The sequence below is a fragment of the Balaenoptera borealis genome, assembly GCF_965194805.1.
Source record: "Balaenoptera borealis genome assembly, chromosome: 13".
Classification (NCBI taxonomy): Eukaryota; Metazoa; Chordata; class Mammalia; order Artiodactyla; family Balaenopteridae; genus Balaenoptera; species Balaenoptera borealis.
In genome coordinates this window covers 40010460-40027136 of record NC_138870.1, presented here as the reverse complement: position 1 = coordinate 40027136, position 16677 = coordinate 40010460, and the positions used below count along the sequence as shown (strand labels likewise).

The 16677-nt window shown below is 40.9% G+C and overlaps 1 protein-coding gene across 8 annotated transcripts in view; it reads right to left on the bottom strand.

Moving 5' to 3' along the window:
* PCED1B (PC-esterase domain containing 1B) overlaps positions 1 to 16677 on the bottom strand; it is a 146097-nt gene that overhangs the window by 17083 nt on the left and 112337 nt on the right. For 5 of the 8 annotated variants that reach the window (XR_014233105.1, XM_082349464.1, XM_082349463.1 and 2 more), the window contains one exon: positions 9491 to 9659. The exons of the other annotated variants lie outside the window; for them this stretch is intronic. The gene's annotated coding sequence lies outside the window, so the exon portion shown is untranslated. The remainder of the gene's footprint in view (positions 1 to 9490; positions 9660 to 16677) is intronic. 8 annotated transcript variants of the gene reach the window in all.

Here is a 16677-nt window from a genome sequence, read left to right as displayed (position 1 = left end):
ATCTGCCTGCCAATGCAGGGGACACAGGTTTGAGCCCTGGTCTGGGAAGATCCCACATGCCGCAGAGCAGCTGGGCCCGTGAGCCACAACTACTGAGCCTGCGCGTCTGGAGCCTGTGCTCCGCAACAAGAGAGGCCGCGATAGTGAGAGGCCCACGCACCGCGATGAAGAGTGTCCCCCGCTTGCCACAACTAGAGAAAGTCCTCGCACAGAAACGAAGACCCAACACAGCCATAAATAAATAAATAAATAAATAAATAAATAAATAAAAATTAAGTAGAATAATATGTTAGATGAAAGAAAAGAGGAACATGATTGCTGCATGGGGAGGACGTAGGGACGGTGGGTTGGAATTTTAAATGGTGTGGCGACAGGGTTCATAACACTGTACCCTAGAATACAGCACCTCGACATGCTAAATATTTTAAGTTGAAAGAATGTGAGAAACAGCAGGTACTGGAAGGACTCTGATGGCCCCTGAAGCAGGTCCTAAGACCCTGTGTGGGAGGGGCCCTCTCTATACTCATAAGAAAGGAGCATCCTTATCTCGGAAGACAAAGGGACTCTGAGAGGAATTCCAACAAACAGGCCTTGTTAAGTTCCCTCTGTTCACCGCCCTTAGCGCTTACCCTTTGTCCTATCAATCTTCATCAAACCCAGTGTGAAAACACTCAGGCTGAACCTTCCTTTAGGTCTTCATTTCCTTTGGAAGGCTACTTCATAGCTTTTCTCCTGTTAATCTGTCTTTTGTTACCGAGACCCAGCTGAGAACCAGAAGACAGAAGGGACCGACAGCATCCAGAGGGAGGTCACGGAGCAAACCATGTGGAAATCTGTGGGGAGAAAGCTCCAAGCAGAGAGAACAAGAAGGAGGCCAGCGTGACTAGACTGAGTGAACAAGGGAGGGGGACGCGGGAGACACACTCAGGGAAGAAGGGAGGCAGATCAAGGTCATTGAAAGGACTTGGGCTTTTATTTTGGGAGCCATTGTGCAGGGTTTGAGCAGAAAATCAACACCACTTTAGTCTAGACTGTCTGGGGTAAGAGGGGAAGGAGGGGGACCAATTAGGAGGTTACTGAGTAAGGCAGGAGTTGAGCCTTAAGCCGGAATGACATTAGCCAAGGAATGAGAAAGGGTCAGATTCTGGATATATTTTGAAAGTAGAGGTGGTAGGATTTGCCTGTGGAGATTAGATAGGGTGTGAGAAAAGGAAGGAAGACAAGGCTAGCTCCATGGCTCTTGGCCTGAGCAACAGGAGGGATGAGGTTACTGGATGAAGTTACTGAGATGGAGAAACTTTGGGAGAAACAGGTTTGGGGGTGGAGGGCTTGTTCTGTTCGAGATTCCTTTTATGCATCCATAGTCATTTGTGGAATGGGGATCTGGAGCTGAGGGGAGAGGACCAGGCTGGAGATAGCAGTTTGGTTTGGGTTTGGATGCTGTTGCCAATGGAGACGGTGAAGCTAGAGAAGAAAAGCGGTCTGAGAATTGAGCCCTGGGGCGCTCCACGCCTGGGAGGTCAGGAAGAAGAGAAGGAACCTGGAAAGGGACTGAGAAGGAAGAGTTGGTGAAGCAGGAAGAAGAATGTGTGAGGTCCCAGGAGCCAAGAGAAAAACATGTGTCAAGGGAGGACTCCAAGGAGGGATGGTCTGAGTCAGAGATAGCTGATAAGTCAAGTGGGATGTTTGGCCATTGGCAGGACATTGGGAACCTAGACAGAGTGGTGGGGACAACTGCGGGTTAGAGTGGTTAAGAGACAATAGGAGGAGAATTGGAGGCAGTGCCCCCCTCTAGGAGTTTTACTCTAAAGGGAAGCCAAGAGAGAGAAGTCAGCTGGAGGGGAAGTGGTGGTAAGAGAGCTTTTGTTTCTTTTAAGATGGGGAACAATGGTAGCGTGTTTGTATGCTTACAGGAATGATTCAGTAAACAGGGAAAAACAGATGCTGCAGGAGAAATGGGGAGAATTCTGGAGCCGTGCCCTTGAGTTGGCGAAAGGGATGGGCTCTAGTGCCCAAGTGGAGGGCTTGGCCTTGGGTAGGAGCGTGGACAGTTCAACCAGAGAAACGCCAGGGAAGACGCGTGATGTGGAGGTGACAGCTGGTTGGGGTTTTCCTGATTGCTCTTTTCTCAATGAAATAGGCAGCAAGGTCCAGGTCACCAGTTGAGAGTGAAGCTGGGGGAAGGTGAGATTAGAGGTTTGAGGATGGAGAAGAAGGTATGAAATTGTCATCTGCGGGATAAAGAGGCTGCCATTACTCAACAGCACGGAGGCCCACTTAAAGCTGGGAGCCCTTATTTCGACTGAGGGTGCCCAGCAGGGGTGGTCGGTTTTCTCTAGTCTGTTTTCAGCCACGTGGGTGCAGGTGCGGAGCAGGCAAGGATGGTATTTAGTCGGATCGGGGTTTTGCCTTTCAGTTTCTATTTATGTTAATGTGCCATTAGAAATTTATAATTTATTTTAAACCATGATTTATTTAAAAGCAAACTCACAGAAGCGAAATACAATTTAGTGAAAAAGTATTCTGAATATAAGGGCAGAAATGATGGTTCCTTTAATATTAACAACTTTTTAATAGTTCCAGCCACAGATTAATTTAGACTTATCTTTCTATGAGCCATTATCATTATAGCCACATTTTCTATTTTAAGGAACACTTATTTTTCTTATCTTCTTGGAACTGAGTGTTTCAAGCGGGTCAGAAATGAGCCCACTAAATATTTACTTATTTCAGCCTGCTGGTGTGTGTTTGTGTTCAAATCAATGCCTGGTTACCTTAAAAAGAGGACCAAATTTGGCAAATCACAAAAAATATGTGTTTTCTTTGCTTGTATGACTTGAAACAGTACGTATTTTTGATCTTTTCTCTTTAGAGCATTTGCATTTAGCACTTTCAAGCACATATGAATAATTTGTTTCTTTGGGGGCACAAAGTCTTCTCTGAGAGTATATTAAGAATTTTGGCTTCCCTGGTGGCGCAATGGTTAAGAATCCACCTGCCAATGCAGGGGACACGGGTTCAAGCCCTGGTCTGGGAAGATCCCACATGCTGCGGAGCAGCTGAGCCCGTGCGCCACAACTACTGAGCCTGCGCTCCACAACTACTGAAACCTGTGGGCCTAGAGGCCGTGCGCCACAACAAGAGAGGCCACCGCAATGAGAAGCCTGCGCACCGCAACGAAGAGTAGTCCCTGCTCGCCGCAGCTAGAGAAAGCCCGTGCACAGCAACAAAGACCCAACGCAGCCAAAAATAAATAAAAAATACATAAATAAAAAGAAAAAAAATTAAAAAAAAAAAAAGAACTTTGAGACTGGATCAAAACTTCTCATGAGCTGAATTTAGTAACTGGACTCAATTCTGCACTAATTCGGTATATGCAAACTTCTGTGTTGTACAGGAGCAAGGCTAGAGTTGCTAGAGTTTGGGAGGTTACAGGCTGGCAAGAGCCCAGGTCGTGGTTTCACCAGGATGGATGGAATGAGAGGAACGGAATTTATTTATTTATTTATTTGTTTATTTATTAAAATTTTTTTAACATCTTTATTGGAGTATAATTGCTTTATAATGGTGTGTTAGTTTCTGCTGTATAACAAAGTGAATCAGCTATACATATACATATATCCCCATATCTCCTCCCTCTTGCGTCTCCCTCCCACCCTCCCTATCCCACCCCTCTAGGTGGTCACAAAGCACCGAGCTGATCTCCCTGTGCTATGCAGCTGCTTCCCACTAGCTATCTATTTGACATTTGGTAGTGTATATATGTCCATGCCACTCTCTCACTTTGTCCCAGCTTACCCTTCCCCCTCCCCGTGTCCTCAAGTCCATTCTCTATGTCTGCATCTTTATTCCTGTCCTGCCCCTAGGTTCTTCAGAACCACTTTTTTTTTTCTTTTCTTTTTTTTAGATTCCATATATATGTGTTAGCATACGGTATTTGTTTTTCTCTTTCTGACTTACTTCACTCTGTATGACTGACTCTAGGTCCATCCACCTCACTACAAATAACTCAATTTCGGAGGAACGGAATTTATAGAGACCTCATTCTGTCAGGATTGCTTTAACTTTTCTGCAAACTTTCTTAGAATTTTTATGTTTCACGTGACTTCTCTATTCTGCTCCAGTGTAGCTTCATGGTTCCGAGCACGGCCTATGCAGGCAGAAGAAATGAGTTCAGAGTCCGAAGTTTGTAACCTGTGAGCTGAGTGACTTTGGGAAAGTTACTTAAGCTCTCTGGTCCAATTCCACTTGTGGAGATTGAACAGGCCATGTTGTAAGCAGAGTGCTTGGCACTTGGTCAATGTTCAATTTATTCTAGGAGTTAGTATACATACAACCATACTTTAGTAATATAAAATAATTACTAAATTATCTTACTAATTTAGCAGTATAAAAATAGACTTTCAATGGCTAACTACTGAGCTTGAACCAAGGACCAGGCCTCCTGAATCTTGGTCCCATAGTCCCAGAGCCACGGTTCATGAATTTCAGGAAATTCAGGAAAAATAAAAGTTTGTAAACCTTTTTCACAAAGAATAATTTAATACCCTAGGAGAATTGGGCCCTGAATTATTTAGCAATGTCCCTCACCTCTAAATAATATTACGTTTTATTAGAAGACTCCAGACTACTGGCTTAGTTTTCTGATTCCAGTCTCTCTCTCTCTCTCTCTCTCTCTCTCTCTCTCTTACCATCTTAACCATTTGCAAGTGTGCAGTTCAGCACTGTTAAGTATATTCACACTGTTGTGAAACAGACCATTTCATCTTACAAATCTGAAAAACTCTATCCATTAAACAATAACTCCCCTTTTGCTGCTCTCCACACCCCCTGGGAACCACCATTCTACTTTTCTGTTTCTGTGAATTTGGCTGCTATAGACACCTCACAAAAGTGGAATCACAAGTATTTGTCTTTTTGTGTCTGGCTCATTTCACTTAATATAATGTCCCCAAGGTTAATCCATGTTGATGGAGGTGACAGGATTTCCTTCTTTTTTTCAGGCTGAATAACACTGAACATCCAGTTCTCTAAAATTCACCTGTTCACCATATCTGTAAGAACACAGCTTTGTCCAACCCCAGGCCAGTGCTCGAAGACACTCTTTTTGAGATGTTTTATGTTAAGGGTCAGTTGACTTAGCTATTTATTAGTGACAACAAATTTCCTATACACAATCCATGTTGGCATAAACTATGCAAACAAAAAAGCTTCATCCTAGACCTGCAAAACGCTGGGAGCATCATTTTTCTCTCACCAAGAAAAGCTGGCAAAGAATCTCCCTTTACCTTTTACATTCATGATCTGTGCTTGAAAAATTCATCTTTAAAATGCCTTTTACTTCTCAACTTGTCATATTGGAGGGGGCTATTCACAACCCTGTCAGTTTTTAAAAATATGGATATTTTGGGAATGTAAGCTGATGCAGCCACTACAGAAAACAGTATGGAGGTTCCTTAAAAAACTAAAAATAGAGCTACCATTTGATCCAGCAATCCCACTCCTGGGCATATATCTGGACAAAACTATAATTCAAAAAGATACAAGCACCCCAATGTTCACAGCAGCACTTTTCACAACAGCCAAGACATGGAAACAACCTAAGTGTCCATCGACAGATGAATGGATAAAGAAGATGTCGTACATGTGTACAATGGAATACTAATCAGCCATAAAAAGAACGAAATAATGCCATTTGCAGCAACATGGATGGACCTAGAGATTATCATACTAAGTGAAGTAAGTCAGACAATGACATATATCATATATCATTTATATGTGGAATCTAAAATATGACACAAATGAACTTATCTATTAAATAGAAACAGATTCACAGACATAGAGAACAGACTTGTGGTTGCAGGGGGGAGGGAGGGAGGGGGAGGAATGGAGTGGGAGTTTGGGGTTAGCAGATGCAAACTATTATACATAAAATGGAAAAACAACAAGGTCCTACTGTATAGCACAGGGAGCTATATTCAATGTCTTGTGATAAACCATAATGGAAAAGAATATGAAAAAGAATGTATATGTATATATGTATAACTGAATCCCTCTGCTGTACAGCAGAAATTATCACAACATTTAAAATCAACTATACTTCAATAAAATAAAACTGGGTGTATTTTTTTTTAAATGCATGCTTTTAAGTGGCATTATACATTAATTCTAACAGTGGTAGCATTATTCTTTGCTAAAACCAAAATGCTAACCCTTCATCCATTTGCATGGGAGGATTATGGATGCAATAATTTCCTTTATTTTCAAAGCTATCTGAAACTTGGTCATACCACATTTATAGAGAAAAGTTCTAATATTTTAAACATTATTTACTGTAGAAGTCCTGAACTTGAAGTCGTCTTGTCCTGGAAGGTAGAAATTGCTTAATATTTTTGATGCATGCTACTCTTCCTTTCTTTTTTTGTGAGGTAAATCTCACTGAGTGCTTCCAGAGCCAGGCACAGTGCCTGACACCAGGGTACGAGGCTGAGTAAGATACAGTCTTTGTGTTCAAGAGTTCCCAGTCAGTCAGGGAGAAACACAGAAGCAGATGATTGTAATTCAATGTTGGAAATGCAGTTACAGCCTTATGTTAGGGCATCACTTCTATCACTGAAAAAGGATTTGAAAAATCTTACTGAAGATATGAATATGACTGAAAATAGCATTGTGAAAAGTGGCTTCTGGTCAGACCCTCTTCAGAAGGACATTTGCTTTATAAAGATAATGATTGCCCCAAATGGCATCATTTATTTTATAGATCAAATGTGTATCACTATTCCATTCTACCAGTAAAATAGTAGGCTTTTAAATATTTTTCCAAATTATTATTTACAAAAATAATGTTACTGGTTATTTCTTATTGCCTTCCTTTCTTTCTCCTTTAGGACATTCCTTTCCTTAACACATTCTGTTGTTGAATCTCTGAAATACATTTAAAAAAACGAAGATGGAGAACTACAAATTACTTCCACTTCTCTGAATCTAGTGTTCACCAGTTTAATTAACCTATGACTGTAAATCTTTGAATCATATGTTGATATTCTATTTTCTTAGTCATGATTTCTAAGTGTTGCATAATTGTTGACTCAGTCACCTCATATACTGGTATCAGAACAAAAAACTTTGATTGCGTTTATGTTCCATATATGCTTTTATTCTTGGAGATGCATGCTAGTTAAATCACGGAGTAGTTTTAAAATACATGACAAAAATTCCTAAGAAGAAAGAAATGTCTCTTTGTTGCTGGTTGAATAAATTCTGCAACTATGCAAAGATCCAATTTAAAATCAGTTCTAAACTAATGAGCCTGTTCCCCAAGCTTGTTCTTCTTCTCAGTAAGTGAAGGCAACATTTACTTAATTGCCCCACGACAGAAATTACAAGGTCATCTGTGATTCCTCCCTTGCCTTCATCCACCTGGAGTAGGGTAGATTCTACCTGCTGAACCATCTTGGATAAGTCCCCTTCTCTCCCTACAGCCTTGACCTCAGCTCAGATCTGCAGTCCTGCTGTGGCTTCTTAATTTAACTTCCCAGGTATATTATTTTCTTCCTCCACCCCATTCTCTGACCTGCAGTCTTTGTTCTTCCTAAGACGCAGATCACACAATTTCACTTCCCTTTCATAGGCTGAATTTAACCTGCTAAATCGTGTGAAAAATTTTCTGAAAATATCAAACCTTCTGCCTTTTCTCAATAGGCATGTTAGCCAAATACATAGCATTACCTCAGTGAGGCCTGCAGATCCCAAAGTGATAAGGCATCTGGGTTCCTTTAGATCACAAGAATAAATAATAATAAACACTTATCAAGTATACTGTTCTGAGCACTTTAAGTGTTTTAACTCTTTTTACAAAGTCAACAATAATAATTATTGCCATCATTTATTAGGAGTCTAATTTCCATCCAGATATTAGGTGTCCATTAGTTGTTACCTTTTAAACCACCATGCCAGGTTAGTGTTCCTGTCTCCAGGAGGAAGATGAAATGAGGGAAGGGATTTCTTAGGTCAGGGGTTGCCCCAGGCCAGTCAGCTAGGAAGTAGCGAGGTCCAGAGCCAGCCAACTCCCCCTGCCCCTGATCTCTGCCCACCCTCAGTACCGGGCACCTCACCACTCACATGCCTATAGTGGTGCCACATCAAGAAAGGTGATGGAAATCCACAAACAATAAATGCTGGAGAGGGTGTGGAGAAAAGGGAACCCTCTTGCGCTGTTGGTGGGAATGTAAATTGATACAACCACTATGGAGAACAGTATGGAGGTTCCTTAAAAAACTAAGAATAGAGCTACCATATGATCCTGCAATCCCATTCCTGGGCATATATCTAGAGAAAAACATGGTCTGAAAGGATACATGCACCCTAGTGTTCATTGCAGCACTGTTTACAATAGCCAGGACATGGGAGCAACCTAAATGTACATCGACAGAGGAATGGATGAAGAAGATGTGGCACATATATGCAATAGAATACTACTCAGCCATTAAAAAGAACGAAATAATGCGATTTGTGGCAACATGGATGGACCTAGAGATTGTCATACTGAGTGAAGTAAGTCAGAGAGAGAAAGAGAAATATTATGTGATATTGCTTATTTGCAGAATCTAAAAAGAAATGATATAAACGAACTTATTTACAAAACAGAAACAGACTCACAGACTTAGAGAACGAACTTATGGTTATCGGGGGGAAGGGTTGGGGGGAAGGGATAGTTAGGGAGTTTGGGATTGACATGTATACGCTGCTGTATTTAAAATGGATAACCAACAAGGACCTTCTGTACAGCACAGGGAACTCTGCTCTGTATTATGTAACAACCTAAATAGGAAAAGAATTTGAAAAAGAATAGATGCATGTATACATATAACTGAATCACTTTGCTGTACACCTAGAACTATCACAATATTGTTAATCAACTATACTCCAATATAAAATAGAAAGTTAAAAAAAAAAGAAAGGTGATGGAAATGGAAATTAAAATATTGTGGCCAAGTCAGGCAGACTGTTTTGACTCACAACTTCTGGGGAACAAAGCCTGGCGCTAAACTGACTTCCCCAAGTCCATCACCTAAAGTGTTACTGTTTGGGTTTCGGGGTTGTGTCTGGTGACAGCAGGCTCAGAAATCCTGGACATTTGGTGGAGTCACAGAATGTTAGCCCCCAGGCTGAAGGAGAAACTGTCTCTTGCAGAGCGTGATTAACCACAGACAAATTTTAGGAGGAAGTAGCCTAAGAAAAATCTGCAAACTTTGCCTGTCATCTGCTGAGGCTGTCAAACAAAACTAGATGAGGAGCTTCTTATTTCTTTAAGTGGGAAAGTCCTAAATAGAAAAAGCCCCCAAATGTTTTGTCTGAATAAGTTCTCTCGGTGGATGTCTTAAGAACAGGAGACGTATCATTGATGGCCAGGGGCCAGGACCCAGCTCAACAGCCTGAAGCAAGTCCTTTACCTTGCGGCCGAGTCTGCTGACGAGGAATGCATACTCACAGGGTCATGAAAGGGCGATTTCCTTATTGTCCTGTCCCATCAGGGCTTAGTCCAGAGGAGGAAGGAAGAGAGGTCCGGGGCATACCACATTGTCACCCGTGCTCAGAGGAGAAGAGGGCCGTTGGGAGTTCCTCTTGGCCACCTGCCGATCTGCTGGGTCACCCTCGTCCTATCAGGAGAGAGATGGCACTGCCGTCAGAGGGCTTCGGTGAGAGCGGCAGCCTCAGCCAGCTGGTGGGCATGACCCTGTGGCCTCAGGCTGCTCGGGGGTGGGGGGGGTGGCTCAGGGCTTCCTCCTTCCTGGAGCTAATTACAGAGTCTCAACTCTTATCTGTGCTCCCAGATGAGCCCAGCTGCCGGCTGGCTCTCAACCAATCCCACACACTTTTTCAAGCCAACACTGAGATTTCCTAATCATTTCTTTTACATCTGGGGACAAAGATTTAAACTAATTTAGTCCTCCATCTGTCACTTTTGGGCTAAAGTCCCTTTTCTTGGTGGTTGTACCACGGGATGTCTCTTAGGACCTAAAAAGATTTTTTTCCCCTGAAGATCCTCAGCCAGAGACCACCAGGGTCACCTTGGGCTACACCTTCTCCTAATGAGCTTTTGGTACTCTGATTGTCTGCGGACATCCCATTCAATGCCCCTGCCAATCTGAGCAGTGAGACGTTTTATCTGGATGCCAATGAAGCTGACTCCAGTTCTTCTGGATGAGTCTATCAAAGCCCCTGGCCATTCAGACAGCCATCTATTTATGGAGGGGGACACTGGCTAAGCAGTCTATTCCCCAGAGGTGTGCTGAGATTTGGGGGTGCAGAGTGGAAGGCGGATGATTACACGCAGATCTGTTTCTTCACTTTCCTTTCCAACAGAACAGGTCCTTTAAAAACCTAGGGTTTGGGCTTCCCTAGTGGTGCAGTTGTTGAGAGTCCGCCTGCCAATGCAGGGGACACGGGTTCGAGCCCTGGTCTGGGAAGATCCCACATGCCGCGGAGCAGCTGGGCCTGTGAGCCACAACTACTGAGCCTGCGCGTCTGGAACCTGTGCTCCGCAACGAGAGAGGCCGCGACAGTGAGAGGCCCGCGCACCGCGATGAAGAGTGGCCCCCGCTTGCCGCAACTAGAGAAAGCCCTCGGACAGAAACGAAGACCCAACACAGCCATAAATAAATAAATTTATGTTTTAAAAAAACAAACAAAAAACCTAGGATTTTTAAAATAATTAATTAATTTAAAGAGAGAGTGCAGAAAATGGAAATACAGTTTTGCCTTGTCTCCAGTAGGCTGAAGGCATTACCAAGGAGAGAGGACTCAGAGTAAAACACACTAGTCCTGATGCCAACTATTGATCATATTTTGGTTCACATTTACTGAGCCCTGTTTGTGTCCCTCTTCCTGTCTCTGCTCCCCCCTCCCTCCCTTTCCTTCATTTTCATAAAAAAAAAAACTATTGGCTAAATGAATTGCTGGTTATAACAATCTACACATACCCTCAATTACAAGGAGATGAAATGATTAGGGAGGTAACTGAACTAGGGTATTCAGATTCTTCTACACTAAGAATCACCGAATATATAGCATTAATGCTAAACTAGGAGGAAATATTATGGTTCAACTGTGGAAATCAGCTTATTTGTGGACAATGAGGCATGTAAATGAGGAGGAGAATTAGAGCCACCAGAACCTTTACTTTTAGATGTCTGACCTGCCTGTCCTGGTCTGTAGGCAGTGGGGGGATTAAGGAAACTAGCGAGAACTGGGACTAATCCAGAACCTAAGACACACTCCAGGAACACCCAGACGCCTGAGAACAAGACCAGGAGTTGCAAGCTCCCGTGGCTGTAGGGATTAGACGTGAGATGGAAGAGGGTACAGGAACAGGGTTTGTTCGTTGTATGGACAATCATTTTGCATATTAAACATGTAGGAGTAGTCTTTGTTAACTCTAAGACGTGTATAGCTGGCCCTCTGGTTCCATAGGTTCCGTCTGCATCCGTGGATTCAACCAACTGGGAATTGAAAATATTAAAAAAAAAAAAAAAATAATTCCTGAAAGTCCCAAAAAGTAAAACTTGAATTTGCCACGTGTTGGCAGCTATTTACATTGCATTTGCATTGTATTAGGTATTGTAAATAATCTAGAGTATTTAAAGTATACAAGAGGATGTGCATAGGTTATATGCAAATATATGCCATTTTATATGAGGGACTTGAGCATCCATGGACTTTGGTGTCTTCTGGGGGTCCTGGAACCAATTGCCTGTGTGTACCAAGGGATGACTATACTATACTTTAAAAAAAAAAAAAAATTCTTAAACCTCTCATATCTCGTGTTTTGCCACTTCTGATAAATATTATATATGGGGACAGATCTACCATAAGGATAAAACAGAAGTGAAAGTATAGTGGTAAATAAAAACTTAATACTTAGCCTCAGTGTTGGAGACATAAGGGAATAGTGGGGATTGTGGCAAACTGGAGAACACATGTACCATTTAAGTGGGCAGGAGCCACTCTGCTCTAGCAGATTGCTTCATTAGAGAATATGGCTCCAGTATCCAGGTTTTTTTACTTCTATCTAGACAGTGAGGGAGTCAAGTTAGAGCAAACATCTGGGAATGGGGAACCACATAGAATCCTATCAAATGGGAGCAGTGGGTAGAAGACAGGGAAGCAGTGAGGATTGCAGGAGCTACAGAAGGGCTGGAGAGAGACAGAATTCTGAAAACATTCTTGCCTTGGGAACACTTTCCCTTCTAGTTGTAGTAGAAACCAGTGACAGTTTCCCAGGCAGCGTCCAGGCTGGCATAGCCTGAAAACTCATGTACTTCTGCAGTGCAGCATAATTTCTTGATAGGCAAATTTTGGCACCACTTCTCAGAGTATAACCAACCCAAGAATGGAAGATGAGATGGTGCTATTGGGTAGCAACTCCCTGTCATGGCAAATTTTAACCCTTCCGTGAAGTACAGAGTTCTTAATGAATTCTCATTTCTTTGTCTCTGTAGTTCATTGAAGTCAAGTTCTCAAAGCCTGACTGCCACATAAGAATCTTCTAGGCATTATTTTTATTTTATCTGTGGTGCTTAAAACAAATATAGATAATTGGATATTTGTAACACCAATATGCTGATATTGTAGTTGATCTAAATGGATTTTAATATTTCTTCACAGTTGGGCACAGCTCAGTGGCCTGTTTTCAGGTAGAGGCTCAGTTTTACTCAAAGATGAACTTAAAAATGTCTGCTTTTTTTGTTAAGGAATAATAATGGTAATAAAATACTGTTAGGGCAGTATGAATAACCATACTGTCTAGGACTTCAAAGAGCCTTCCAAATAACTTCAAACAAATCTCTACTTTGTTTTTAAGAACACTGGGGAAATAGAATTTAAATGAACAACTGTGCCTTTTAATCCACATCTCATGGGCCCTTTACTAAACAGTAGTAATAATAACTGCCCTTATTATTTTTTCCACATACTCTCTAATAAGCCAAATTGAGATGGATTAGAGTTAGTGGTCTGACACAGCAGGGGAAAGCTATAGGCACATTGTATCCAGATATCAGCAAGGCATTTGGCAATGCCTATCATTATAACATTAGAAATAAGATGGAGAAGTACATATGAACTAGATGACAGCACATTTTAGTGCACTGATAGTCATCTACGTTCAACATATCATTCAACATTGATTTAGCAAATATTTACTGGAAATCTACTATGGACTAGGTACTGCTCTAGGTTCTATAAGGATAGGAGCGAATATGAATTTTTTTTTTTGTAGAGAACACTGAGAAAAAAACAGAGGTTTTAAAGAAGGTATACACACACGCACACACACCTACACTATATGTATAAATACATATGTAATTTAAAAAGTGGATAACTCAGGCCTTGAGTGGAGAGTAGATTTCATCCTCACTAACAGTGGATATTGCAATACAAAAACAATTTTGAAATGTCATGGGTGAAACATGTTATATCATTATATACAATGATATATAAAATATATATATTAATAGACTATTAAGTATAGAGTTCTCATACACGTTCCTCCCACCCCCAAAGATTCCCCTATTATTAAATTTTGCATCAGTGTGGTACATTTGCTACAACTGATGAACCAATATTGATATATTATTTTAACTAAAGTCCTTACTTTACATTAGGGTTCACTCTGTGTTGTATATTCTATGAGTTTGGACAAGTGTTTGTTTGCATCCATTATGTTTCATGGTGTCATGTATTATCATGTTTCACCATATCATGTATCCACCATTACAGTATCATACAGAATAGTTTCACTGTCCTATAAATTCTCTGTACTGTACCTACTCATCTTCCCCTCCCCCAGAAGCCTTAGCAACCGCTACTGTTTTTATTATTTCTATAATTTGCCTTTTCCAGAATGCCATATAGCTGTAATCATTCAGTATATAGCCTTTTCTAGTTGGCTTCTTCCATTTAGCAATATGCATTTAAGGTTCATCCATGTCTTTTCATGGCTTGATAACTCATTTTATTTTATCACTGAATACTATTCCATTTTATAAATGTACCACAGTTTGTTTATCCATTCACCTACTAAAGGACACCTTGGTTGTTTCCAAGTTCAGGAAAGTATGATAGAGCTGTTATAAACATTGAAATGCAGGGTTTCCTGTGGCCACAATTTTCAACTCACTTGGGTAAATACCAAGGAGTACAATTAATGGATTGTACAATAAGTGTAAGTTTAGCTTTGTAAGAAACTGTGTTCTGAAATGGCTGGACCATTTTGCATTCCCACCAGCAATGAATGAAAGTTCCTGTAGCTCCACATCCTCTCCAGCATTTGGTATTGTCATTGTTTTGGATTTTGGCCATTCTAATAGGCGTCTCATTTTTGTTTTAGTCTGTCATTCCCTAATGACATATGGTGTCGAGCATCTTTTCATATACTTATTTGCCATCTATAGCTTCTTTGTTAAGGTGTTAGATCTTTTGCCCATTTTAAAAGTTAGGTTGTTTGTTTTCTTATTGTTGAGTTTTGAGAATTCTTTGTACATTTTTGATAAAAGTTCTTAATCAGATACGTGTTTTGTAAATATTTTCTCCTAGTCTATGGCTTGTCTTTTCATTCATTTAACAGTGTCTTTTGTAGAGCAGAAGTTTTAAATTTTAATGAAGTTCCACTTAATTTTTCTTTCATGAATTGCACTTTTGATGTTGAATCTAAAAACTCATTGCCAAACACAAGATCACCTAGATTTTCTCCTTTTATATCTTCTTAGAATTTTAGTTTTGCATTTTACATTTAGGTCTGTGATCCATTTTGAGTTAATTTTTGTGAAAGATGTAAGGTCTGTGTCAATTCCTTCTTTCCTTTTCTTTTTTTTTTTTTTAATTAATTAATTTATTTCTTTTTGGCTGTGTTGGGTCTTCGCTTCTGTGCGAGGGCTTTCTCTAGTTGTGGCGAGCGGGGGCCACTCTTCATCGTGGCGCGCGGACCTCTCACTATCGTGGCCTCTCTTGTTGCGGAGCACAGGCTCCAGATGCGCAGGCTCAGTAGTTGTGGCTCACGGTCCCAGTTGCTCCGTGGCATGTGGGATCTTCCCAGACCAGGGCTCGAACCCGTGTCCGCTGCATTGGCAGGCAGATTCTCAACCACTGCGCCACCAGGGAAGCCCTTTCCTTTTCTTTTTGCCTGTGGATTTCCAGCACCATTTGTTGAAAAGATTATCCTTTCTCCACTGAATTGCCTTTGCTCCTTTGTCAAAGATGAGTTGATTAGATTTGTGTAGGTCTATTTCTGAGCTATTTATTTTGTGCCATTGATATATTTGTCTATTCTTTTGCTAATTCCACATCACTATAGCTTTACAGTAAGAATTAAAGTCAGATAGTGGCAGTGCTCCAAATTTGTTCTTCTTCTTCAATATTGTATTGGCTATTCTGGGTCTTTTGCTTCTCCATAAAAACTTCTTTTTTAAAAAATTTATTTTACTTATTTTTGGCTGCGTTGGGTCTTTGTTGCTGCGTGCGGGCTTCCTCTAGTTGCGGTGAGCGAAGGCTACTCTTCGTTGCGGTGCGCAGGCTTCTCACTGCGGTGGCTTCTCTTGTTATGGAGCACGGGGTCTAGGTGCATGGGCTTCAGTGGTTGTTGTGCATGGGCTCAGTAGTCGTGGCTCGCAGGCTCTAGAGAGCAGGCTCAGTATTTGTTACGCACTGGCTTAGTTGCTCCGCGGCACGTGGGATCTTCCCACACCAGGGATCTTCCCAGACCATGTCCCCTGCATTGGCAGGCGGATTCTTAACCACTGCACCACCAGGGAAGGTCCTCCGTGTAAACTTTAGAATCAATTTGTCAATAGCCACAAAATAACTTGCTGGTATTTTTATTAGAATTGAGTTAAATCTATAGATCCAATTGGAAAGAACTGATATCTTGACAATATTGACTCTTGTTATCCATGGAATACATCCCTATTGATTTAGATCTTCTTTGATTTCTTTCATCGGAATTTTGTAATTTTCATCAGCTAGATCTTGTATATATTTTTGGAGATTTTTCCTTAAGTATTTCTTTTTCTTTCTTTTGTAGATGGTGTTGTGTTTTAAATTTCAAATTCCAATTGTTCGTTGCTGGTATATAAGAAAGCAATTACTTTGGTATCATTCATCTGTATCTTACAACCTGTCTACAATCATCTATCAGTTTCAGGAGGTTTTTTGTTCTTCCTTTGGGATTTTCTACACAAACAGTCATGTTATTTGTGAGCAAAGAGAGTTTTATTTCTTTCTTCCCAAACTGTATACCTTTTACTTCTTCTTTTAATCTTATTTCATTAGTTAGGACTTCCAGTGCAGTGTTGGAAAGGAGAGGTGAGAGGGGGCATCATTGCTTTGCTCCTAATCTTAGGGAGAAAGTGTCTAGTTTCTATTAAGTATGAAGTTAGATGTAGGTATTTTGTAGACATTCTTTATCAGGTTGAGGAAGTTACCCTCTGTTCCTCATCTGCTAAGGTTTCTTTTGTTTGTTTGAATTATGAATGGGTATTGGATTTTTTCAAATGCTTTTTCTACATTTATGCATATAATCATATGATCACCTTTAGCCTGTTGATGTGATGAATTACATTAATTGATTCTCAAATGTTGAATCAGCCTCATGTACCTGGAGTAAATCCTACTTCATCATGG